Source organism: Amblyomma mixtum, chromosome 4, assembly GCF_055824585.1.
Source record: "Amblyomma mixtum isolate Tamu chromosome 4, ASM5582458v1, whole genome shotgun sequence".
NCBI classification, from domain to species: domain Eukaryota; kingdom Metazoa; phylum Arthropoda; class Arachnida; order Ixodida; family Ixodidae; genus Amblyomma; species Amblyomma mixtum.
The window spans coordinates 1613846-1631346 of NC_143015.1; the positions used below are offsets into that span (position 1 = coordinate 1613846).

The 17501-nt window shown below is 52.6% G+C and overlaps 1 pseudogene; it reads left to right on the top strand.

The window, feature by feature from the left end:
- The first annotated feature begins 1890 nt into the window (after nt 1-1890).
- On the top strand, nt 1891-4226 carry LOC149345486 (uncharacterized; annotated as a pseudogene).
- Nucleotides 4227-17501: the final 13275 nt, after the last annotated feature.

Consider the following 17501-nt stretch of genomic DNA (forward strand, 5'->3'; position numbering starts at 1 on the left):
CAAGACGACGGACAAGAAGAGTGCATACACCACTACGACTGGACTAACAACTGAAGTTTGCTGGAAAATACATGGTCCGAGCAAGGCCGGCAGAGCATGCGCAAAAGCATCATCACTAATCACTGAGCAAAAGAGACAAAGACATGTAATCTCATTTATCGTGGAAGACATCAAAAAGCAAATTCTTTTTCAAGTAAGCGCACCGAGGTTGTGCTTATACAATCAGAGGTAACACGGCTCCAATAAACTTCATTTTCATTTAATTTTCCAATAAACTTCAGTTGTTTGTCCAGTCGTTGAGGTGTGTACACTCTTCTTGTCCGTCGTCATGCGTGACTGTTTTGTTTTCCGTGTAGGTGTGTGGAAGCGGCATAGCAGTAATTCGGCGGTTGCAGTCATTTTCCGAAGCAGTAACGGGAATCCGAGTGTTGTGCAGTCGTACGGCTGAGCAGCGACTGCAAATTCGTAGATGCACAGTTACGATGCCTACAGGCGCTAGTGCTGCTGCCCAATGGCTCCCTTGCCAAGCATCGGGGTTTATCCAGGGTTGTTTCTCTCCTAGCTTCCTAGCCACGCGTCGGGGTTTATCGAGGGTTGGTTCTCTCCTGGCGCCTGCGCAGTCTAAGTCCACCACCAGGTCCGGCGAACAGCCATGATGAGGGAAGGAGTGTGGAAGCGGCATAGTAGTAATTCGGCGGTTGCAGTCGTTTTCCGAAGCAGTAACGGGAATGCGAGTCTTGTGCAGTCGTACGGCTGAGCAGCGACTGCAAATTCGTAGATGCACAGTTACGATGCCTACAGGCGCTAGTGCTGCTGCCCAATGGCTTCCTAGCCAAGCATCGGGGTTTATCCAGGGTTGGTTCTCTCCTAGCTTCCTAGCCACGCGTCGGGGTTTATCGAGGGTGGGTTCTCTCCTGGCGCCTGCGCTGTTTAAGGCCACCACCAGGTCCGGCGAACAGCCATGATGAGGGAAGGTGTGTGGAAGCGGCATAGTAGTAATTCGGCGGTTGCAGTCGTTTTCCGAAGCAGTGACGGGAATGCGAGTGTTGTGCAGTCGTACGGCTGAGCAGCAACTGCAAATTCGTAGATGCACAGTTACGATGCGTACAGAGCGCTACAGCTGCTGCCCAATGGCTCCCTGGCCAAGCATTGGGGTTTATCCAGGGTTGGTTCTCTTTTAGCTCCCTAGCCGCGCGTCGGGGTTTAGCGAGGGTTGGTTCTCTGCTGGCGCCTGCGCTGTTTAAGGCCATCATCAGGTCCGGCGAACAGCTATGATGACGGCAGGTGTGTGGAAGCGGCATTGTAGTAATTCGGCGGTTGGAGTCGTTTTCCGAAGCAGTAACGGGAATGCAAGTGTTGTGCAGTCGTACGGCTGAGCAGCGACTGCAAATTCGTAGATGCACAGTTACGATGCCTACAGGGCGCTAGTGTTGCTGCCCAATGGCTCTCTAGCCAAGCATCGGGGTTTATCCAGGGTTGGTTCTCTCCTAGCTTCCTAGCCACGCGTCGAGGTTTATCGACGCGTGGTTCTCTCCTGGCGCCTGCGCAGTCTAAGGCCACCACCAGTTCGGCGAACAGCCATGATGAGGGAATGTGTGTGGAAGCGGCATAGCAGTAATTCGGCGGTTGCAGTAGTTTTCCGAAGCAGTAACGGGAATGCGAGTGTTGTGCAGTAGTACGGCTGAGCAGCAACTGCAAATTCGTAGATGCACAGTTACGATGCGTACAGAGCGCTACAGCTGCTGCCCAATGGCTCCCTGGCCAAGCATTGGGGTTTATCCAGGGTTGGTTCTCTCCTACCTCCCTAGCCACGCGTCGGGGTTTAGCGAGGCTTGGTTCTCTGCTGGCGCCTGCGCTGTCTAAGGCCACCACCAGGTCCGGCGAACAGCCATGATCACTGCAGGTGTGTGGACGCGGCATAGTAGTAATTCGGCGGTTGCAGTCGTTTTCCGAAGCAGTAGCGGGAATCTGAGTGTTGTGCAGTCGTACGGCTGAGCAGCGACTGCAAATTCGTAGATGCACAGTTACGATGCGTACAGGGCGCTAGTGCTGCTGCCCAATAGCTCCCTAGCCATGCATCGGAGTTTATCAAGGGTTGGTTGTCTCCTAGGTTCCTAGCCACGCGTCGGGGTTTATCGAGGGTTGGTTCTCTCCTGGCGCCTGCGCATTCTAAGGCCACCACCACGTCCGACGAACAGCGATGATGACGGCAGGTGTGTGGAAAAGGGTTGAAATGCGGGCCATTTGGTACACTGTAAACGAAAAAAAAACCAGTCACACAAGACGACGGACAAGAAGAGTGTACACACCACTACGACTGGACTAACAACTGAAGTTTATTGGAAAATACATTGTCCGCGCAAGGCCAACAGAGCATGCGTAACAGCATCATCACTAATCACTGAGCAAAAGAGACAGACAAGAAATCTCATTTATCGTGGACGACCTAAAAAAGCAAATTCTTTTTCAAGTAAGCGCACCGAGGTTGTGCTCATACAATCAGAGCCTAACACGGCTCCAATAAACTTCATTTTCATTTAATTTTGCAATAAACTTCAGTAACTCTAACGATCATCGTCGCATTTCTCCCTGGCTTGACGACTGCGCAGTCGGATTCGTCATCCCTACCGATTTATCTTGGCTGCGGCGGATTTGAGGCCGGCTGCGTCAACGTCACCGCTGCCGTCGACACGCCGCCACGGATCTGCCCAACCCTCGCTGCCTCCTGGATCGCCCCATCACAGTCGACATCATCATCTTCAACTATAAAACCGCTGCATCCGTCAACGACACTTCGTGGGCTTGGTGGCTGTGCCATGGCAAAGACCACTAATCCGCTCTTCCTGACAATGCAGGTTGGTGAACAATACAGCCTGTTCGCAAAGAAAACTAGTAACTACTTCTTAGTGCAGCTACCAAGCCCACAGTGTCTGAGTGCTATCGTTGCCGATTTTGCCCGTTCTCTTCTGTTGTTGTTATCGGGTGATATTGAAACTAACCCCGGTCCTGATACTGCCGCCATTCTTGCCGAGCTGCAAAAAATTTCAGCCAGTCAATCTCAACTCATCGCCGATGTGGGTGAACTAAAAAACCAACTACTAACGACAAACCAAACCATCTCCAATCTGAACGAAAGAATGACTGATCTCGAGAACCACTACCAAACCCTAAAAACCTTACAAACAGACCTTGATACTGTCCGAACTAACGCCGCCCAGACAGCCAGCTTAGTCGCTGCACTAGAAACACGCCTAGACGACGCCGAAAATCGATCGCGGCGGAATAATCTAATATTTTATGCCTTGAAGACACTAATGCGACCGAAACATATGCTGAGGCTGAAGAAATCATCATTCGCCACTGCCGGGATCGCCTTAACATATCAATCGACCCTAAAGAAATAGAACGCGCTCATCGCCTTGGACGCCACTCTGACGACCGCTGCCGCCCAATAATAACCAAATTCACGTCCTACAAAACAAGAGACAATATTCTCTCAAATGCCCGGAAACTAAAGAACACATCCTACAGCATCGGCGAAGACTTCTCTCGTTCTGTCCAAACCGCGCGTAGCCACCTTGTAGCATTTGCCAAAGCAAAAAAAGCTAAATTTTCACTTCGCTACAAGACATTGCACATTGGTACTAAGCGTTACATCTACGATATCTCATCGCAGATGGTTAAAGAGATACCATAGCGGTCACCTCCCCCAAATGTAATCAATACCCGTCCCCGCACTTTACCAAGTAATCATCTTTCGTTCTCTGTAACCTACACTAATATTCGCAGTCTAATGCCGAAACGAGAACGCGTGTCTAGCTTAGTCACATCATCTAACAGCAGTATACTGTTATTAACTGAAACCTGGCTTACTAATGATATCACTGATGCTGAAGTCATTGCCGATTTGCCGAATTTTTCTGTTTATCGGAAGGACCGCACAGATTCTCGAGGAGGTGGCGTGCTGATCGCTGCTGGACCAGAATTATCTTGTTCACCCATCCATCTCCCATCTAACTTAGAGATACTGTGGCTTTTGTGCCGCACTTCACCGCATTCAGTCATAATCGGCGTGTGTTATAGGCCTCCGCATACTAGCCCAAACTTTTCTCGTGAACTCAACAATATGCTAAACCAGCTCATGATATCTTATCCGAACGCGCATATTCTTCTGTTTGGTGATTTTAATTATCCAGGTATAAACTGGCTCAACCGTTCTCATTCACAGCCAATAAGTGCAGAATCAAGGGATTTTCTAGATGTTTGTTTGAACTTTAATCTTTACCAACTAGTAACCAGCCCAACACGCATCGCAGGCGATTCGAGCAACATTTTAGACTTAATACTAAGCTCTCATCCTGACAGTTTGTCATCCATTACATACTTAGAGCCCATTAGCGACCATAAAGTCATTCAAGCAGATTTTTCCGTCCGCACCGAGCGCCATGAAACACAAAAGAAAACAATCACCCTGTATGACAAGGGTAACTACAATGCCATTAATCATGAACTGAGCATTTTTCTCCCACTCTTCGAAGCCGGTTATAACCAGAGATCTGTTAACGAGAATTGGCTAATATTTAAAGATAAACTTCATGAACTAACACAAAAAATTATCCCTAGAATAACTTTTCGTGAAAATCGCTCTAAACCCTGGTTTTCTAAGACACTAAAAAGACTGGAGAATAAAAAGAAGCGGCTTTTTCGCGCTGACAAATTTAAAAGCAATTCCGAAGCGTGGGAGAAGTACTTTTCAGCCGAAAAAGAATACTTGAATTCCGTCACCAACGCTAAACACTCATTTTTTAACAGCGACCTACCGCGCATGCTATGCGATAACCCCAAAAAATTTTGGCGCATCATCAATCCCGCACCATCACACTCAGTCACTCTCACTCATGCATCCGGTATTCAAGCCTCCGACACAGAATGCGCTAACATCTTCAATACGGCGTTCTCGTCAGTTTTCACCCAGGAGCGCAACCCGCCTCCAAGGATACCTCCTACTAATGCCACCTCACCGATGGACGCAATAACTTTTTCTTCAACTGGCATCTCGTCTTTAATTGAGAAAATGAAACTTTCCTTGTCAGCCGGCATCGACGAGATAAACACTAAACTACTAAAAAACACGAAATGTATCAGTGCAGTGTATCTTGAATTATTGTTTTCGCAATCACTCTCTACAGGCCTCATTCCGGAAAACTGGAAAGTTGGGAAGGTCGTTCCACTCTACAAATCAGGTGACAAAAATTCCCCTCTGAACTACCGTCCTATTTCTCTAACTAGCGTCCCCTGCAAGATCATGGAACATGTCATATACTCTCATGTAATGGACTTCTTAGACGCTAACAATTTCTTCCATCCATCCCAGCACGGTTTCCGCTAGGGGTATTCATGCGAAACACAACTAGCCATGTTCCTCAACGACTTACATGCTGACCTGGACGCTAACCTTCAAGTTGATGCCATCTTTCTGGATTACGCTAAAGCATTTGATAAAGTTCCACACCAACGTTTAATACAAAAGCTTTCTATTCTAAACCTTCATCCTAACGTGCTAAACTGGATCAAGGCCTTCTTAAGAAATCGGTTTCAGTCAGTCATTGTCAATAACCAGTCTTCCATCCCTCTCCCTGTAACATCCGGCGTCCCACAAGGCTCTGTTCTTGCACCCCTATTGTTTTTAATATATACTAACGATCTCCCACAGTATGTATCCTGCCAAATTCGAATGTTCGCTGACGACTGCGTAATTTACCGCCAAGTAACAAACATAACTGATCAAGAAGCCCTCCAGCACGACCTTAACCAAATTGAACAGTGGTGCGCAGATTGGCTTATGACCCTCAACCCTAGCAAATGCAAGCTTCTTTCCATCACCCGTCGCAAAAAGAGTCATGCCTTCCAATACAAAATCGCTAACGAGTCCGTAGAATCTGTATCATCTTTCAAATACTTAGGCGTCGCATTATCTAATGACCTAACATGGAATGCACATGTTGCTAACGTGATATCATCGGCTAACAAAACTCTGGGATTTCTTAAACGTCACCTTCGCCTCACCTCACATCACGTTAAATTGCTCGCCTACAAGTCACTCATTAGACCTAAACTTGAATATGCATCCGCCATATGGGACCCGCATCATATTAACCTCGTAAACGACCTAGAAGCCATTCAAAACCGCGCTACAAGGTTCATTCATTCTTCTTACTCCTACGACGTCAGTGTTTCAGCCTTAAAAACCAAATCAGCACTATACCCTCTTTCCGTTCGTCGTTGCATAGCCACGCTATCACTGTACCAAGGGTTCTTTTACTCATCACTTAACCGTGCCCCTTATACCACGCCAGCATCATACATTTCCCATCGCACTAGCCACACGCTTCATGTTTTTCGCCCACGTGCCCGAACTGTTACTTTTTCAGCCTCCTTCTTCCCACGTGCAGCTAAAGATTGGAACGGCCTTCCCCAGCATATCGTCGACATCACCTGTCCTTCATCATTTGCAAGCAATCTAAACAACATTTTTTATTCATGATCACAAATAGCATTTGTCTTGTACCTTTTCTGCTAATCAACCCCTTATGTAATACCCCGCGAGGGGTCTTTAAGGTAATAAAATGAAATGAAATGAAATGAAGTTGTTAGTCCAGTGGCTGTGGTGTATACACTCTTCTTGTCCGTCGTCTTGTGTGACTGTTTTGTTTTCCGTTTAGGTGTGTGGAAGCGGCATAGTAGTAATTCGGCGGTTGCAGTCGTTTTCCGAAGCAGTAACGGGAATGCAAGTGTTGTGCATTCGTACGGCTGAGCAGCGACTGCAAATTCGTAGATGCACAGTTACGATGCCTGCAAGGCGCTAGGGTTGCTGCCCAATGGCTCCCTAGCCAAGCATCGGGGTTTATCCAGGGTTGGTTCTCTCCTAGCTTCCTAGCCACGCGTCGAGGTTTATCGAGGGTTGGTTCTCTCCTGGCGCCTGCGCAGTCTAAGGCCACCACCAGGTCCGGCGAACAACCATGATGAGGGAAGGTGTGTGGAAGCGTAATAGTAGTAATTCGGCGGTTGCAGTCGTTTCCGAAGCAGTAACGGGAACGCGAGTGTTGTGCAGTCGTTCGGCTCAGCAGCAACTGCAAATTCGTAGATGCACAGTTACGATGCGTACACAGCGCTACAGCTGCTGCCCAATGGCTCCCTGGCCAAGCATTGGTGTTTATCCAGGGTTGGTTCTCTCCTAGCTTCCTAGCCACGCGTCGGTTTTTATCGAGGGTTGGTTCTCTCCTGGCGCCTGCGCCGTCCAAGGCCACCACCAGGTCCGGCGAACAGCCATGAAGAGGGAAGGTGTGTGGAAGCGGCATGGTAGTAATTCGGCGGTTGCAGTCGTTTTCCGAAGCAGTAACGGGAATCCGAGTGTTGTGCAGTCGTACGGCTGAGCAGCGACTGCAAATTCGTTGATGCACAGTTACGATGCCTACAGGCGCTAGTGCTGCTGCCCAATGGCTCCCTAGCCAAGCATCGGGGTTTATCCAGGGTTGGTTCTCTCCTAGCTTCCTAGCCACGCGTCGGGGTTTATCGAGGGTTGGTTCTCTCCTGGCGCCTACGCAGTCTAAGTCCACCACCAGGTCCGGCGAACAGCCATGATGAGGGAAGGAGTGTGGAAGCGGCATAGTAGTAATTCGGCGGTTGCAGTCGTTTTCCGAAGCAGTAGCGGGAATCCGAGTGCTGTGCAGTCGTACGGCTGAACAGCGACTGCAAATTCGTAGATGCACAGTTACGATGCGTACAGGGCGCTAGTGCTGCTACCCAATGGCTCCCTAGCCAAGATTTGGGGATTATGCAGGGTTGGGTCTCTCCTGGGTCTCTAGCCACGCGTCGGGGTTTATCGAGTATTGGTTGTCTGCTGGCGCCAGCGCAGTCTAAGGGCACCACCAGGTCCGGCGAACAGCCATGATGGCGGCAGGTGTGTGGAAGCGGCATAGTAGTAATTCGGTCGGTGCAGTTGTTTTCCGAAGCAGTAACGGGAATGCAAGTGTTCTGCAGTCGTACGGCTGAGCAGCGACTGCAAATTCGTAGATGCACAGTTACGATGCGTACAGGGCGCTAGTGCCGCTGCCCAATGGCTCCCTAGCCATGCATCGGAGTTTATCAAGGGTTGGTTCTCTCCTAGGTTCCTAGCCACGCGTCGGGGTTTATCGAGGTTTGGTTCTCTCCTGGCGCCTGCGCATTCTAAGGCCACCACCACGTCCGACGAACAGCCGTGATGACGGCAGGTGTGTGGAAAAGGGTTGAAATGCGGGCCATTTGGTACATTGTAAACGAAAAAATACCAGTCACACAAGACGACGGACAAGAAGAGTGCACACACCACTACGACTGGACTAACAACTGAAGTTTGCTGGAAAATACATGGTCCGAGCAAGGCCAGCAGAGCATGCGCAACAGCATCATCACTAATCACTGAGCAAAAGAGACAAAGACATGAAATCTCATTTATCGTGGAAGACATAAAAAAGCAAATTCTTTTTCAAGTAAGCGCACCGAGGTTGTGCTTATACAATCAGAGGTAACACGACTCTAATAAACTTCATTTTCATTTAATTTTCCAATAAACTTCAGTTGTTAGTCCAGTCGTTGAGGTGTGTACACTCTTCTTGTCCGTCGTCATGTGTGACTTTTGTTTTCCGTGTAGGTGTGTGGAAGCGGCATAGCAGTAATTCGGCGGTTGCAGTCATTTTCCGAAGCAGTAACGGGAATCCGAGTGTTGTGCAGTCGTACGGCTGAGCAGCGACTGCAAATTCGTAGATGCACAGTTACGATGCCTACAGGCGCTAGTGCTGCTGCCCAATGGCTCCCTAGCCAAGCATCGGGGTTTATCCAGGGTTGGTCCTCTCCTAGCTTCCTCGCCACGCGTCGGGGTTTATCGAGGGTTGGTTCTCTCCTGGCGCCTGCGCAGTCTAAGTCCACCACCATGTCCGGCGAACAGCCATGATGAGGGAAGGTGTGTGGAAGCGGCATGGTAATAATTCGGCGGTTGCAGTCGTTTTCCGAAGCAGTAACGGGAATCCGAGTGCTGTGCAGTCGTACGGCTGAGCAGCGACTGCAAATTCGTAGATGCACAGTTACGATGCCTACAGGGCGCTAGTGTTGCTGCTCAATGGCTCCCTAGCCAAGCATCGGGGTTTATCCAGGGTTGGTTCTCTCCTAGCTTCCTAGCCACGCGTCGAGGTTTATCGAGGGTTGGTTCTCTCCTGGCGCCTGCGCTGTTTAAGGCCACCACCAGGTCCGGCGAACAGCCATGATGAGGGAAGGTGTGTGGAAGCGGCATAGTAGTAATTCGGCGGTTGCAGTCGTTTTCCGAAGCAGTAACGGGAATCCGAGTGCTGTGCAGTCGTATGGCTGAACAGCGACTGCAAATTCGTAGATGCACAGTTACGATGCGTACAGGGCGCTAGTGCTGCTACCCAATGGCTCCCTAGCCAAGATTTGGGGATTATCCAGGGTTGGGTCTCTCCTGGGTCCCTAGCCACGCGTCGGGGTTTATCGAGTATTGGCTGTCTGCTGGCGCCAGCGCAGTCTAAGGGCACCACCAGGTCCGGCGAACAGCCATGATGGCGGCAGGTGTGTGGAAGCGGCATAGTAGTAATTCGGTCGGTGCAGTTGTTTTCCGAAGCAGTAACGGGAATGCAAGTGTTCTGCAGTCGTACGGCTGAGCAGCGACTGCAAATTCGTAGATGCACAGTTACGATGCTTAGAGGGCGCTAGTGTTGCTGCCCAATGGCTCCCTAGCCATGCATCGGAGTTTATCAAGGGTTGGTTCTCTCCTAGGTTCCTAGCCACGCGTCGGGGTTTATCGAGGGTTGGTTCTCTGCTGGCGCCTGCGCAGTCTAAGGCCACCACCAGGTTCGGCGAACAGCCATGATGACGGCAGGTGTGTGGAAGCGGTATAGTAGTAATTCGGCGGTTGCAGTCGTTTTCCGAAGCAGTAACGGGAGTCCGAGTGCTGTGCAGTCGTACGGCTGAGCAACTGCAAATTCGTAGATGTACAGTTATGATGTGTACAGGGCGCTACTGCTGCTGCCCAATGGCTTCCTAGCCAAGCATTGGGGTTTATCCAGGGTTGGTTCTCTCCTAGCTCCATAGCCACGCGCCGGTGTTTATCGAGGGTTGGTTCTCTGCTGGCGCCTGCGCGGTCTAAGGCCACCACCAGGTCCGGCGAACAGCCATGATGACGGCAGGCGTGTGGAAGCGGCATAGTAGTAATTCGGCGGTTGCAGTCGTTTTCCGAAACATTAACGGGAATCCGAGTGTTGTGCAGTCGTACGGCTGAGCAGCGACTGCAAAGTCGTAGATGCACAGTTACGATGCCTACAGGGCGCTAGTGCTGCTGCCCAATGGCTCCCGAGCCAAGCATCGGGGTTTATCCAGGGTTGGTTCTCTCCTAGCTTCCTAGCCACGCGTCGGGGTTTATCGAGGGTTGGTTCTCTCCTGGCGCCTGCGCAGTCTAAGGCCACCGTCAGGTCCGGCGAACAGCCATGATGAGGGAAGGTGTGTGGAAGCGTCATATTAGTAATTCGGCGGTTGCAGTCGTTTTCCGAAGCAGTAGCGGGAATCCGAGTGCTGTGCAGTCGTACGGCTCAGCAGCGACTGCAAATTCGTAGATGCACAGTTACGATGCGTACAGGGCGCTAGTGCTGCTACCCAATGGCTCCCTAGCCAAGATTTGGGGATTATCCAGGGTTGGGTCTCTCCTGGGTCCCTAGCCACGCGTCGGGGTTTATCGAGTATTGGTTCTCTGCTGGCGCCTGCGCAGTCTAAGACCACCACCAGGTCCGGCGAACAGCCATGATGAGGGAAGGTGTGTGGAAGCGGCATAGTAGTAGTTCGGCGGTTGCAGTCGTTTTCCGAAGCAGTAGCGGGAATCCGAGTGTTGTGCAGTCGTACGGCTGAGCAGCGACTGCAAATTCGTAGATGCACAGTTACGATGCCTACAGGGCGCTAGTGTTGCTGCGCAATGGCTCCCTAGCCAAGTATCGGGGTTTATCCAGGGTTGGTTCTCTCCTAGCTTCCCAGCCACGCGTCGGGGTTTATCGAGGGTTGGTTCTCTCCTGGCGCCTGCGCAGTCGAAGTCCACCACCAGATCCGGCGAACAGCCATGATGAGGGAAGGTGTGTGGATGCGGCATAGTAATAATTCGGCGGTTGCAGTCGTTTTCCGAAGCAGTAACGGGAATGCGATTGTTGTGCAGTCGTACGGCTGAGCAGCGACTGCAAATTCGTAGATGCACAGTTACGATGCCTACAGGGAGCTAGTGTTGCTGCCCAATGGCTCCCTAGCGAAACATCGGGGTTTATCCAGGGTTGGTTCTCTCCTAGCTTCCCAGCCACGCGTCGGGGTTTATCGAGGGTTGGTTCTCTCCTGGCGCCTGCGCAGTCTAAGCCCACCACCAGGTCCGGCGAACAGCCATGATGAGGGAAGGTGTGTGGAAGCGGCATAGTAGTAATTCGGCGGTTGCAGTCGTTTTCCGAAGCACTAGCGGGAATCCGAGTGTTGTGCAGTCGTACGGCTGAGCAGCAACTGCAAATTCGTAGGTGCACAGTTACGATGCGTACAGGGCGCTAGTGCTGCCTAATGGCTCCCTAGCAAAGCTTTGGGGTTTATTCAGGGTTGGTTCTCTCCTGGGTCCCTAGCCACGCGTCGGGGTTTATCGAGGGTTGGTTCTCTGCTGGCGCCTGCACAGTCTAAGGCCACCACCAGGTCCGGCGAACAGCATTGATGAGGGCAGGTGTGTGGAAGCGTCATATTAGTAATTCGGCGGTTGCAGTCGTTTTCCGAAGCAGTAGCGGGAATCCGAGTGCTGTGCAGTCGTACGGCTCAGCAGCGACTGCAAATTCGTAGATGCACAGTTACGATGCGTACAGGGCGCTAGTGCTGCTACCCAATGGCTCCCTAGCCAAGATTTGGGGATTATCCAGGGTTGGGTCTCTCCTGGGTCCCTAGCCACGCGTCGGGGTTTATCGAGTATTGGTTCTCTGCTGGCGCCTGCGCAGTCTAAGGCCACCACCAGGTCCGGCGAACAGCCATGATGAGGGAAGGTGTGTGGAAGCGGCATAGTAGTAGTTCGGCGGTTGCAGTCGTTTTCCGAAGCAGTAGCGGGAATCCGAGTGTTGTGCAGTCGTACGGCTGAGCAGCGACTGCAAATTCGTAGATGCACAGTTACGATGCCTACAGGGCGCTAGTGTTGCTGCGCAATGGCTCCCTAGCCAAGTATCGGGGTTTATCCAGGGTTGGTTCTCTCCTAGCTTCCCAGCCACGCGTCGGGGTTTATCGAGGGTTGGTTCTCTCCTGGCGCCTGCGCAGTCTAAGCCCACCACCAGGTCCGGCGAACAGCCATGATGAGGGAAGGTGTGTGGAAGCGGCATAGTAGTAATTCGGCGGTTGCAGTCGTTTTCCGAAGCACTAGCGGGAATCCGAGTGTTGTGCAGTCGTACGGCTGAGCAGCAACTGCAAATTCGTAGGTGCACAGTTACGATGCGTACAGGGCGCTAGTGCTGCCTAATGGCTCCCTAGCAAAGCTTTGGGGTTTATTCAGGGTTGGTTCTCTCCTGGGTCCCTAGCCACGCGTCGGGGTTTATCGAGGGTTGGTTCTCTGCTGCCGCCTGCACAGTCTAAGGCCACCACCAGGTCCGGCGAACAGCATTGATGAGGGCAGGTGTGTGGAAGCGTCATATTAGTAATTCGGCGGTTGCAGTCGTTTGCCGAAGCAGTAGCGGGAATCCGAGTGCTGTGCAGTCGTACGGCTCAGCAGCGACTGCAAATTCGTAGATGCACAGTTACGATGCGTACAGGGCGCTAGTGCTGCTACCCAATGGCTCCCTAGCCAAGATTTGGGGATTATCCAGGGTTGGGTCTCTCCTGGGTCCCTAGCCACGCGTCGGGGTTTATCGAGTATTGGCTCTCTGCTGGCGCCTGCGCAGTCTAAGGCCACCACCAGGTCCGGCGAACAGCCATGATGAGGGAAGGAGTGTGGAAGCGGCATAGTAGTAATTCGGCGGTTGCAGTCGTTTTTCGAAGCAGTAACGGGAATGCGAGTGTTGTGCAGTCGTACGGCTGAGCAGCGACTGCAAATTCGTAGATGCACAGTTACGATGCCTACAGGGCGCTAGTGCTGCTACCCAATGGCTCCCTAGCCAAGATTTGGGGATTATCCAGGGTTGGGTCTCTCCTGGGTCCCTAGCCACGCGTCCGGGTTTATCGAGTATTGGTTCTCTGCTGGCGCCTGCGCAGTCTAAGGCCACCACCAGGTCCGGCGAACAGCCATGATGAGGGAAGGAGTGTGGAAGCGGCATAGTAGTAGTTCGGCGGTTGCAGTCGTTTTCCGAAGCAGTAGCGGGAATCCGAGTGTTGTGCAGTCGTACGGCTGAGCAGCGACTGCAAATTCGTAGATGCACAGTTACGATGCGTACAGGGCGCTAGTGCTGCTACCCAATGGCTCCCTAGACAAGATTTGGGGATTATCCAGGGTTGGGTCTCTCCTGGGTCCCTAGCCACGCGTCGGGGTTTATCGAGTATTGGTTCTCTGCTGGCGCCTGCGCAGTCTAAGGCCACCACCAGGTCCGGCGAACAGCCATGATGAGGGAAGGAGTGTGGAAGCGGCATAGTAGTAATTCGGCGGTTGCAGTCGTTTTTCGAAGCAGTAACGGGAATGCGAGTGTTGTGCAGTCGTACGGCTGAGCAGCGACTGCAAATTCGTAGATGCACAGTTACGATGCCTACAGGGCGCTAGTGTTGCTGCCCAATGGCTTCCTAGCCAAGCATCGGGGTTTATCCAGGGTTGGTTCTCTCCTAGCTTCCTAGCCACGCGTCGAGGTTTATCGAGGGTTGGTTCTCTCCCGGCGCCTGCGCTGTTTAAGGCCACCACCAGGCCCGGCGCACAGCCATGATGAGGGAAGGTGTGTGGAAGCGGCATAGTAGTAATTCGGCGGTTGCAGTCGTTTTCCGAAGCAGTAACGGGAATCCGAGTGCAGTGCAGTCGTACGGCTGAGCACCGACTGCAAATTCGTAGATGCACAGTTACGATGCCTACAGGGCGCTAGTGTTGCTGCGCAATGGCTCCCTAGCCAAGTATCGGGGTTTATCCAGGGTTGGTTCTCTCCTAGCTTCCCAGCCACGCGTCGGGGTTTATCGAGGGTTGGTTCTCTCCTGGCGCCTGCGCAGTTAAGTCCACCACCAGGTCCGGCGAACAGCCATGATTAGGGAAGGTGTGTAGAAGCGTCATATTAGTAATTCGGCGGTTGCAGTCGTTTTCCGAAGCAGTAGCGGGAATCCGAGTGTTGTGCAGTCGTACGGCTGAGCAGCAACTGCAAATTCGTAGATGCACAGTTACGATGCGTACAGGGCGCTAGTGCTGCCTAATGGCTCCCTAGCAAAGCTTTGGGGTTTATTCAGGGTTGGTTCTCTCCTTGGTCCCTAGCCACGCGTCGGGGTTTATCGAGGGTTGGTTCTCTCCTGGCGCCTGCGCAGTCTAAGGCCACCGTCAGGTCCGGCGAACAGCCATGATGAGGGAAGGTGTGTGGAAGCGGCATAGTAGTAATTCAGCGGTTGCAGTCGTTTTTCGAAGCAGTAACGGGAATGCGAGTGTTGTGCAGTCGTACGGCTGAGCAGCGACTGCAAATTCGTAGATGCACAGTTACGATGCGTACAGGGCGCTAGTGCTGCTACCCAATGGCTCCCTAGCCAAGATTTGGGGATTATCCAGGGTTGGGTCTCTCCTGGGTCCCTAGCCACGCGTCGGGGTTTATCGAGTATTGGCTCTCTGCTGGCGCCTGCGCAGTCTAAGGCCACCACCAGGTCCGGCGAACAGCCATGATGAGGGAAGGAGTGTGGAAGCGGCATAGTAGTAATTCGGCGGTTGCAGTCGTTTTTCGAAGCAGTAACGGGAATGCGAGTGTTGTGCAGTCGTACGGCTGAGCAGCGACTGCAAATTCGTAGATGCACAGTTACGATGCCTACAGGGCGCTAGTGCTGCTACCCAATGGCTCCCTAGCCAGGATTTGGGGATTATCCAGGGTTGGGTCTCTCCTGGGTCCCTAGCCACGCGTCGGGGTTTATCGAGTATTGGTTCTCTGCTGGCGCCTGCGCAGTCTAAGGCCACCACCAGGTCCGGCGAACAGCCATGATGAGGGAAGGAGTGTGGAAGCGGCATAGTAGTAGTTCGGCGGTTGCAGTCGTTTTCCGAAGCAGTAGCGGGAATCCGAGTGTTGTGCAGTCGTACGGCTGAGCAGCAACTGAGAATTCGTAGACGCACAGTTACGATGCGTACAGGGCGCTAGTGCTGCCTAATGGCTCCCTAGCAAAGCTTTGGGGTTTATTCAGGGTTGGTTCTCTCCTTGGTCCCTAGCCACGCGTCGGGGTTTATCGAGGGTTGGTTCTCTCCTGGCGCCTGCGCAGTCTAAGGCCACCGTCAGGTCCGGCGAACAGCCATGATGAGGGAATATGTGTGGAAGCGGCATAGTAGTAATTCAGCGGTTGCAGTCGTTTTCCGAAGCAGTAGCGGGAATCCGAGTGCTGTGCAGTCGTACGGCTCAGCAGCGACTGCAAATTCGTAGATGCACAGTTACGATGCGTACAGGGCGCTAGTGCTGCTACGCAATGGCTCCCAAGCCGAGATTTGGGGATTATCCAGGGTTGGGTCTCTCCTGGGTCCCTAGCCACGCGTCGGGGTTTATCGAGTATTGGTTCTCTGCTGGCGCCTGCGCAGTCTAAGGCCACCACCAGGTCCGGCGAAAAGCCATGATGAGGGAAGGAGTGTGGAAGCGGCATAGTAGTAATTCGGCGGTTGCAGTCGTTTTCCGAAGCAGTAACGGGAATGCGAGTGTTGTACAGTCGTACGGCTGAGCAGCGACTGCAAATTCGTAGATGCACAGTTACGATGCCTACAGGGCGCTAGTGTTGCTGCCCAATGGCTTCCTAGCCAAGCATCGGGGTTTATCCAGGGTTGGTTCTCTCCTAGCTTCCTAGCCACGCGTCGAGGTTTATCGAGGGTTGGTTCTCTCCTGGCGCCTGCGCTGTTTAAGGCCACCACCAGGTCCGGCGAACAGCCATGATGAGATAAGGTGTTTGGAAGCGGCATAGTAGTAATTCGGCGGTTGCAGTCGTTTTCCGAAGCAGTAACGGGAATCCGAGGGCTGTGCAGTCGTACGGCTGAGCAGCGACTGCAAATTCGTAGATGCACAGTTACGATGCCTACAGGGCGCTAGTGTTGCTGCCCAATGGCTCCCTAGCCATGCATCGCAGTTTATCAAGGGTTGGTTCTCTCCTAGGTTCCTAGCCACGCGTCGGGGTTTATCGAGGGTTGGTTCTCTGCTGGCGCCTGCGCAGTCTAAGGCCACCACCAGGTTCGGCGAACAGCCATGATGACGGCAGGCGTGTGGAAGCGGCATAGTAGTAATTCGGCGGTTGCAGTCGTTTTCCGAAGCATTAACGGGAATCCGAGTGTTGCGCAGTCGTACGGCTGAACAGCGACTGCAAAGTCGTAGATGTACAGTTATGATGTGTACAGGGCGCTACTGCTGCTGCCCAATGGCTCCCTAGCCAAGCATTGGGGTTTATCCAGGGTTGGTTCTCTCCTAGCTCCCTAGCCACGCGCCGGTGTTTATCGAGGGTTGGTTCTCTGCTGGCGCCTGCGCAGTCTAAGGCCACCACCAGGTCCGGCGAACAGCCATGATGACGGCAGGCGTGTGGAAGCGGCATAGTAGTAATTCGGCGGTTGCAGTCGTTTTCCGAAGCATTAACGGGAATCCGAGTGTTGTGCAGTCGTACGGCTGAACAGCGACTGCAAAGTCGTAGATGCACAGTTACGATGCCTACAGGGCGCTAGTGCTGCTGCCCAATGGCTCCCGAGCCAAGCATCGGGGTTTATCCAGGGTTGGTTCTCTCCTAGCTTCCTAGCCACGCGTCGGGGTTTATCGAGGGTTGGTTCTCTCCTGGCGCCTGCGCAGTCTAAGGCCACCGTCAGGTCCGGCGAACAGCCATGATGAGGGAAGGTGTGTGGAAGCGGCATAGTAGTAATTCGGCGGTTGCAGTCGTTTTCCGAAGCACTAGCGGGAATCCGAGTGTTGTGCAGTCGTACGGCTGAGCAGCAACTGCAAACTCGTAGGTGCACAGTTACGATGCGTACAGGGCGCTAGTGCTGCCTAATGGCTCCCTAGCAAAGCTTTGGGGTTTATTCAGGGTTGGTTCTCTCCTGGGTCCCTAGCCACGCGTCGGGGTTTATCGAGTATTGGCTCTCTGCTGGCGCCTGCGCAGTCTAAGGCCACCACCAGGTCCGGCGAACAGCCATGATGAGGGAAGGAGTGTGGAAGCGGCATAGTAGTAATTCGGCGGTTGCAGTCGTTTTTCGAAGCAGTAACGGGAATGCGAGTGTTGTGCAGTCGTACGGCTGAGCAGCGACTGCAAATTCGTAGATGCACAGTTACAATGCCTACAGGGCGCTAGTGCTGCTA